The sequence below is a fragment of the Elephas maximus genome, chromosome 5 (genome assembly GCF_024166365.1).
Source record: "Elephas maximus indicus isolate mEleMax1 chromosome 5, mEleMax1 primary haplotype, whole genome shotgun sequence".
Lineage (NCBI taxonomy): Eukaryota > Metazoa > Chordata > Mammalia > Proboscidea > Elephantidae > Elephas > Elephas maximus.
Window position 1 is genome coordinate 32929303 of NC_064823.1, and position 10164 is coordinate 32939466.

Consider the following 10164-nt stretch of genomic DNA (forward strand, 5'->3'; position numbering starts at 1 on the left):
TAATAGCTGCATATACTGCAGCTGCATGTGTTGTCAAAACAATCATCTTCAGTGGAACCTAGAAAATTCTTGTCCACATTTTATCTCAATATTGCATTAGGATCCTTTAGGTTACCAAATGTGAGGATGACGTAGCTCAAAAGATCATATGAAAAATAACTTGGCTTTATATTTCTAAGAGATTCTTTGGCTAACATTGCTTTAAATTGGATGTGTAATGAATATGTTACTGGAAAGACAGGGACATAAAACCTATTATAAACTTGAAATGAAAATGTGCAATGGCAAATTACTTTCTAAGCTGCAGAATTTTCTCTTCTACTGTTTTGCTTTATTCATTTGCTAAGGCTTTACTGAAAAGCAATTACATTACCCCTTCTCTTTATGTTTATTACTTATGACTTCTATGCTAACTTTGACTTCACTTCCATTTTATTTATATTTAAGAAACCATCAGGATTGCAAGGCTCCATTGACATGGTGACAGTGTTTTGTATTCTCTTTTCACCTATCATTTCAAAAATCTCTCATTCATGACCTGAAATGTTTGTAGAATCACACAACTTAAAAAAAATTAAAGGGAAAATTTCATTCCTTGATATGTACAACGTATAACTCCATAAAAGTATCGTGAAAGACAAGAAATCAAATATCCAGATTTTACCACTTTATTTCCTAAATTCTGTTTGGTGTTGGATATGTGATTAATTTAATTAAAAAGTCTACTTTAGTGCCACTAGATGTCCATTAGGTACATATATGCAAATTAGATCTCTTTTTACCTTCTTCATAGGGTATTGATGAAATATCAGGGTTAAAGATCAGTGTATAAATAAATTATGTCTCCTAAAAAAGAAAGTCAACTATTTGAGTAATTATGACACATTAGTTTGTGCAATAGGTTCCTGGGTGTTAAGAATAATTAAAATCACAGATGTATAGTAATATTATGTATATGGGAAAAACAGGATTAGTGGTCATTCAAACCTCTGCAACTTTGTAACCAAAGCACAAAGACATTAATGACAGTCCAAATCCATATAACGGTATAGTAAAATTTGTAGTGAATTTTCAAATTAAACTCTGTACACAACTTTACACCAGGGTTGTCCTTTCTCCACCCTCCTTCCAGTGGCTGAGGTTCCAGAGAAGAAAAAAATCTCTATATATATCTGCTAACTCAAAATATGGAGCATCTTGCAATAAAGTTTCCTGCACCTCAAATATTCTATTCTTTAGTGATTCTAAACTTTGAATTTGTTTTCCTCATGAAGTCCCTTCTAAAGAATTTCAACAGTCACATGGTTCACTTGGTTGTACCAAGTATCTGGATCAACTCCTTCACACCCTGAGAGAGAACAATATTTCCTCAGACACTTCTTTCCAGTACAGACTTCATATAAAATATTTCCACTACCTGCTCTTTCTGAATCTTTGTGTTTGCACTATTAAGAACAACATTAAAAATTAATATGTATATATTGTCAGGGGTAGGGGGATAATCCCTCTCAAAACCATCCAACTGGGAAGAAGCAAGTCCCACTCAACAATGACACAGTTCTTTCATAATGACATTATGTGGGGAAATGCCTCTCTGCCTTATGCTCTCACTAAACACTGTAGCTCCTGAGAGCTAGGATCATCAAAGGTATTGTGTTGATAATGCATAACAAAATGACTTATTCTCATGGCTTCTTTTTTGCCCCAAATACAGGGACATTCTCTTCTATATTTTCTTCAAGTAACAACCTTTGGAGAAACAACAATCAAAAATAAGTAAATAAAACAAACAAAAAACTTCTTGCAGCTTTGAAATGGCAGTTTTGATCCAAACTAAGGTTTGATCATGTATTTGTTGAAGTGTACATGGTATATTGTTGTTGTTAGTTGCTGTCGAGTCGCTGGCGGCCCCATGTGTGCAGAGTAGAACTGTTCCACAGGTTTTTCTAGACTGTGACCTTTCAGAAACAGGTAGTCAAGCCTGTCTTATGAGGGGCCTCAGCATGCATTCAAACTGCCAATTTGTCAGCTAATACCATATTTTTATGCAAATAACAGGCAGCGTCTACATTTGGTTGCCAACCACTCCCTCCCACTGTGAGACATTTTTTAAGTGCTACTATGCCAATTTTTTTGCATGTTGTTGTAAAAAAAAAAAAAGTAGCATAGTGCACTTTGGAAAATACTTTCTGGGGAAGGGAGTGATTGGCAAACAAACATAGAAAGTGTGCTTTATTTGTGGACAGAGGTTGAGCACTTAACTATTTGTGCCACCCAGGGACTGCATACAGGATAGTAAAAACTAAGTAACATTAATAATGCTTATCAAGATGTTAAAATATCATCATTACCCATTTCTAAGTTTTTTCATGACATTTATCAGAAGCTCAATGTTGTTCTAGCCCGCCTGTAGTAACCACTAATAAAATTTTGTCTCTATATACTTGCTTATTCTAGATATATCATTTAAGTGGCACTATACAATATTTGTTCTTTTTTTGACTGACTTATTTCACTCAGCATAATGTTTTCAAGGTTTATCCATGTTGTAGCATGTGTCAAAAATAAATTAAGTCAAGTTAGAATATGAGCAAATAAGCTTTATTGAAGAACAGTCTTTCCAGAGTGGGGGATATCCTCAATGAGGAGATTAACTCCTTAGATTACAATTTTAGATGATTCACATACACACTATAGTTAGGGGCTTTCTGTACAACCACTTTGGAGCTTTCTGAAGGGGAAGTTACAGTAATTGGTTGGCATTTGCTTAGTTAGCGGAGCATCTCCTATCTAAAAAGAGGGCTTTGGTTCAGATTGGTTGTTACATGGGTGGATCTATAATCTTAGTTTGTTGTTACTGTTGTTAGGTGCAGTCAAGTCGGTTCCGACTCATAGCGTCCCTATGTACAGCAGAACAAAACACTGCCCAGTCCTGTGCCATCCTCACAATCGTTGTTATGCTTGAGCCCATTGTTGGAGCAACTGTGTCAATCCATCTTGTTGAGGGTCCTCCTCTTTTTCGATGACCTTTAGCAAGCATGATATCCTTTTCTAGGGACTGATCCCTCTTGATAACTTGTCCAAAGTATGTGAAATGAAGTCTCACCATCCTTGCTTCTAAGGAGCATTATGGTTGTACTTTTTCCAAGACGGGTTTGTTCATTCTTTTAGCAGTCCAGGGTGTATTCAATATTCTTTGCCAGCACCACAATTCAAAGGCACTGATTCTTCTTCAGTCATCCTTATTCATTGTCCAGCTTTCTCATGCATATGAGGCGATTGAATACACATGGCTTGGGTCTGGTGAACCTTAGTCTTCAAAGTGACATCTTTGCTTTTCAACACTTTAAAGAAGTCTTTTGCAGCATATTTGCCCAATGCAATGCATCTTTAGATTTCTTGACTATTGCTTTCATAGCTGTTGATTATGGATCCAAGTAAAATGAAATCCTCGACAACTACAATCTTTTCTCAGCTTATCATTATGTTGTTTATTGTTCCAGTTGTAAGGATTTTTGACTTCTTTGAGGTTTAATTCATACTGAAGTCTGTCGTCTTTGATCTTCATCAGTAAGTGCTTCAAGTCCTCTTCACTTTCAGCAAACAAGTTTGTGTCATTAGCATAATGTGGGTTGTTAATGAGTCTTCCTCCAACCTTGATGCTCCATTCTTCTTTGTAGAGTCCAGCTTCTCTGATTATTTGGTCAGCATAAAGATTGAATAGGTATGGTGAAAGGATACAACCCTGACGCACACCTTTCCTGACTTTCAACCATGTTCTTCTTGTTCTGTTCTAATGACTGCCTCTTGATCTATGTGTAGGTTCCTCATGAGCACATTTAAGTGTTCTGGAATTCCCATTTTTTGCAATGTTATCCATAATTTGTTATGATCCACACAATTGAATACCTTAGCATACTCAATAAAACTCAGGTAAACACCTTTCTGATATATGTTGCTTTTAGCTAGGATCCATCTGACATCAGCAATGATATCCCTGGTTCCATGTCCTCTTCTGAATCCAGCCTGAATTTTTGGCAGTTCCCTGTCAATATACTGATGAAGCTGCTTTTGAATGATCTTCAGCAAAATTTTGATTGCATATGATGTTAACGACATTGATAATTTCTACATTCGGGTGGATCACCTTTCTTTTGAATAGGCATAAATATGGATCTCTTCCAGTTGGTTGGCCAGGTAGCTATCTGTCTTCCAATTTTCTTGGCATAGACAAGTGAACACTTCCAATGCTGCATCCGTTTGTTGAAACAACTCAGTTTTCCTTCAATTCCTGGAGACTTGTTTTTCACCAACGCCTTCAGTGCAGCTTGGACTTCTTCCTTCAGTATTGTTGGTTGCTGATCATATGCTACCTCTTGAATTGTTTGAATTATGACCAATCCTTTTTGGTATAGTGACTCTGTGCTTAATCGTTTGTGGTTAGGTTTTCTACAACTTGGCTATTTTAAAACCTGCTTAACTGCCTTTTCTCTGAGCTGTCTTTGCAAGATGTTCTCAGTTTTTCAGATGGGATTAAGTTCAAACAAGGAGGTCCTTTTTTCTGCAATACATGTATCAAGAATTCATTTCTCTTATGGCAGATTAATATGCCATTGTTATATATATATACATATATATACATACACACACACTCCACATTTTGCTTATCCACTGATCTGCTAATGGACATTTAGGTTGCTTCCATCTTTTGGATATTGTGAATAGTGCTGAAATGAACACCGGTGCACACTTTGAGGACTAAGGTGCCCCTGACCTAGCCCATGGAATTTTCAATTGCTTCATACACATGTGAAAGCTGGGCAATAAGTAAGCAAGACTGAAGAAGAATTGATTAATTTGAATTAAGTTATTGGCAAAGAATATTGAATACCCCATAAACTGCCAGAGTAACAAACAAATCTCTTGGAAGAAGCACAGCCAGAACGCTCTTTAGAAGATGGATAGACTTCATCTCGCGTATGTTGGACATGTTCTCAGGAGGGACCAGTCCCTGGAGAAAGACATCATGTTTGGTAAAGCAGAAGGTTATCGAAAAGAGGAAGACCCTCAACAAGATGGATTGGCACAGGGGCTGCAACAACGGGCTCAAGTGTGGCAATGACTGTGACGATTGCGCAGGACCCTCAGCATTTTGTTGTGTTGCACATATATATGGTCACTGTGAGTCGGAACTGACTTGGTGGCACCTAACAACAACAAAATAACAAAACAGCATGACCAATGCAATAGAAAATCTACTGTTTAGCCTCAAAAAAGTTGAACATATAAAGACGACAATCCATTAAAAAAAAAAAATTTTTTTTGGAATAAGAAATGACAACCAACTTCCCCCTATTAAATGATGTGTTAGAGATTGCACATGCCATGAATATCATTAGTTAAAACAGGCTGAAAAACTTGCATTTCTGTAGGTTGATCTTCAATCATTAAACTATTCTATTACAGCGTACCTACTATGTGACAGGTATTGTTCTGGGAATTATACCTGAGTAATGAGCAAGAGATAGGTGTGCTTTCATTTTATTGAGCAAGGATGAAAAATAGGCAAGTGAGCAAACAGACAAGATTGCTGTAGAAAATGTTAATGGCTTTGAAGAAAATAAAATGAGAAAAGTGGTTGACGGACAATCTACGGTGAGGGCTACTTTTCATAGGTTATTGAGCAAGGCCATTTAGAAGGTGATATACAATGGAGTTAAAAAAAACTCAGAAAATACTATTACAGGTAGTAGAGACAGCAAAATCACATCACAGCATCTCAGGTGAGAGGGACCTAGGGATAAATGAGGAACAAATTTTGTTTGGAGGGTAGCAAGGGAGGAGGCAGTAAGCGTAGGTTGGCTATATCTTGTAGAGCCTTGCAAGCCAAAATATGAATTTTGGATGATTTTCCTAAGTGTGGTGGGGAGCTCGGTAAAGATGTTTTAGTATGGGAGTAATGTAAATTTAATTATGGTTAAAATTTTACTCTGGCTGCTATGGAGAAAGAGAGCAGTTTGAAGGCTATGGCAGCCATCTTTGAGAAGATAAGCCTCACATGTACTTGTGTGGTCTCAGTGAAAATGGAGGAATTAGGATTTATTTTAGTGTTGGAGTCTCACTGGGCTTTCTTATAGACTAGATAATATGGAGGAGAGGGGCTGAGAGAAATCAAGGAGTTATTCTTAGGCATTGACTGAAAAGTAGTAATTATTCAGATAAAGGAGGATGAGGGAGGAACTGACCTATGAAGAAGAATAGTGTTTTGTGTATATTGAGTTTGAGATTAATCTTAATCTATTAATCATCCAGTTAAAGGCACTGAGAAAGATGTAAATTTACAAATCTTTAGGTCAGAGATGAAGTAGAAGTTAGAGATAGAAATAAGGGTCAATAGCATATTGACAGTCAGAAATATAAAGCAAATTTAGATAAAAGATGTGTGTTTTAACTGATAGTTTTGCATTTTGAATATTTTTATACAATCAAATTTAGTGCAACAGGAAAATTACCTAAGAGTTAGTTGGAAAATTTGGGTAAATATTTGAAGACATCTATCTATGTATTTCTAAACAAGTAACTACAGAAAAATACAAATAAACAGGCAATCATTCTGGGAAATTTTATTTAATTCATGATTTGATATTTATATAGAAACTTCTGAATACTTTCATCTAGAAGAGCTTGGAATTGTATTCATAAGTATTATTATAAATATTTTACATTTCTCACTTAGTGGAGTCTTTAATATTGAATATACTACTGTGGACTGCCAGAAGAATGAACAAGTCTGTCTTGGAAGAAGTATAACCACAACGTTCCTTGGAAGCAAGATTGGTGAGACTTTGTCTCAAGCACTTTGGACATGTTATCAGAATGGATGAGTCCCTGGAGAAGGACATCATGCTTGTTAAAAAGTAGAGGGTCACTGAAAAAGAGGAAGACCCTCAACGAGATGGATTGACACAATGGCATAACGACGATTGTGAGGATGGTGCAGTATTTCGCTCTGTTGTACATAGGGTCACTCTGAGTCGGAACAGGCTCAACTGCACCTAACACCTATGCACAAGAAAACTTAATTACCTACGGCAAGAATTTTATATACATATATGCTAGATATGATATAGAGGAATTTAATAGTTTTCATCTATGTAAGGGAGGCAAAGCTTAATTTTTTTTTCTTTTTCACATAATTTTATACATCTTGGAAAACAGTGAAAAAATTTACAGTTCAGTCCGATCAGTAATTTTACTGGTTAAACGCACAAACTGCAAAACCAACTACCATCTCTAAATGCATATTAATCTTTTTTTTACCAGCTCTAAACTCTTTTCTGATGAGAGACTGTCATTCCACATTCTATATTTAGCAACTGCAATATATTTTTCCTTATTTTACATAAATATTTCAACTATCTACATCACTGGAGTAACTGTAAATCTAACTATCAATTTGTTTAAATGCTTATAATTTGAAAGTTGGCTCCTCTGACATCAGTAGTGCCTATTTGATATGATAATGTATTTCATGGTGCCAATCGTATTGTCTCCAGATGAGATAATTTGTTATTTTGCATAGAAGAAAAAAATGTTATCTCCCCCTCCCCCCCCCCCCTTAACAAATCAAATGAAAGTGAAGTGAGAAAAGCATTGCTGGACCACACATCTGGAAAAAGTTGCCTCTGCCTCTTGAGAAGAAAGCTGGCTGAGATGCTGGACCTTTATAATCAGATGATGACAGCACTCAGCCAATTCTAATGACACCAGATAAATTGTGTGATGTGGATTAAAATGCATTTAGACATCTCTCCTGCTTACCAAATGCAGGCTATATGCAACTTATCCCTCTAAGCTTTTTCAAACAAATACAGCCATGAAAGATAGTGTTCCCTCTCCTTTCTGCTGCCACAGTCAATTTCCCTTGAGATAAGTTTGCTTCCCTTGCAGATAATGTGTGCAGTTCTCTTGCTGTGAATAAATTCTATCTGGGGGAAAGAAAAATGGAAACTCATTCTAGATTTAGTCCTAATCCAAATTTTTCTACTTTTCCTTTCTTTTTCAGTAATAAACTACATTTTTTATTTTAAGTGAAACAGGATAACCACTATTTTAGAGCATCTAAATATTTATCCATGTGCTAAGGAATAAGGAGGTTCATTGATCACTCATAATTTATTAACTTGTTAATGTTGTATTTTTCTCTTCCTCAGTAGAGGACATGGTACAGAAAGCTCATTTGATTAACATTTGGGTAATATTCCAGTGTATGGAAGCATCTCAATGTGTGTGTATGTGTGTGTGCATATTACACAATGATATACGGAATTGCAAAGAAAATTACAAGAAATACGAATGGAAAAAAAAAAAAAAAAGATTTAAACAAACCTTCTTTGAAGGAACTTCACTTCTGTCCTGGGGAGGAAGATGTCTTATAAATAGTTACAGCTCTCAGATTCTGCAGGAGTATAACTGGACGGTCACATAAATTTGGAGCAATCTAATCATGCTGTTCACCACCATTTTATGTGATCCGTCTTAAATTAGCACACTTAACTAACCCTTTGAAAAAAGTACTAATTCTAAGGCTACAAGAAAGGAAGAAAGAGAACTAATATTTGTTGTGTATCTACCATGTGCCAGACAATGTGATAGGAAATCAGCATCTACCGTAATTAGCAACATTCTACCCTTCAACAAGGAATCCCTGGGCTGTGCAAACAGTTGAGCTCTCAGTTCTAACCCACCCAGAGGTGCCTTAAAGAAAAGTACGGCCATCTACTTCTGAAAGGTCACCAAAATTTAAACTGTTACTGTTGAGTCCATTCCAACTTGTAGCAACCCTCTAGGACAGAGGAGAACTGCCCCATAGGGTTTGCAAGAAGAAGCTGGTGGATTGGAACTGCTGACCTTTTGGTTAGTAGGTGAGTTGTTAACCACTGCACCACCAGGTCACAGCCATTGGAAATCCTATGTGCAGTTAGTGCACTTCTACTCTGAAACACATGGAGCCGCCATGAGCTGGAATCAACTTTATGGCACTTTTTATTTATTTTTTAACCCTTTAGTAGCTTACCAGGCCAGACCCAGTTTGTTTATATTATGATCCACAATTGTTTTGTCCACATTTCCTACATTGAAAGATACTTGGCCTGGTTGCTTTTCAAAATTATTTTCCACTTAATGTTGTGCTAATGAAGTGGACAGTAGACATTTGTGTCATGTCAAAGTGAACTGTTCCTTTAAAAAGTAGTTGAACAAGCCAAGAAACAAACCAAAAATCTGAACACTACTAACAAAATCATTGTTTTATTTTGTTTGACCATAGAAAAATGGTACTTAATAAAACTTCACTTTTTTCCCTTCCAACAATATTGATATTAATGGTTGCTTGATGACGTGGCAAGAGTATGCAGTGAAGCAAGTACCATTCAAGATGAAAATTTTTCTGATTAGCTTTGTATGCCTACTTGTATTTCTAGCCATAGGACCTTAGAGAATAAAAGGAGAGTTGTGTCCTTGTGTGTGTAAGAGAAAGAGAGAGAACAGAAAAGGCTGATAGTCGTCTTCTTTGAACATGTTATCAGGAGGGGCCAATCCCTGGACAAAGACATCATGCTTGGTAAAGTAGAGGGTCAGCATAAAAGAGAAGACCTTCAAGGAGACAGATTGATGCAGTGGCTGCAACAATGGGCTCAAACATAACAAGGACTGTGAGGGTGCCATGGGCAGTGTTTTGTTCTGTTGTACATAGGGTCACAACGTATCAGAACCGACTCCAGGACACCTAACAACAATAACAACTTCTTTTTCCAATGACTATTGAAAGAAAAATGAAACTCTTACTACCTTTCTACACAGGAAGGCCAGTTTTGATGTAAATATATATATTTTTGTTTTGTGTTTTTTTGTTTGTTTTTGTGCTTCCTGTGTTTGAGGAGCCTTGGTGGAGCAATGGAGCCCTGGCGGCACAGTTTTTGAAAAGGTCTGCAGTTTGAATCCACCAGCCATTCCTCAGAAACCCTACAGGGCAGTTCAGCTGTGTCCTATAGGGTCACTATGAGTAGGTCCTATAGGGTCGCTATGAGTGAGAACTGACTGAATGGTAACAGGTTTGGTTTTATTTTGAGTTGGAGTAGTAGTTAAATTTCTGGGCTGCTAATC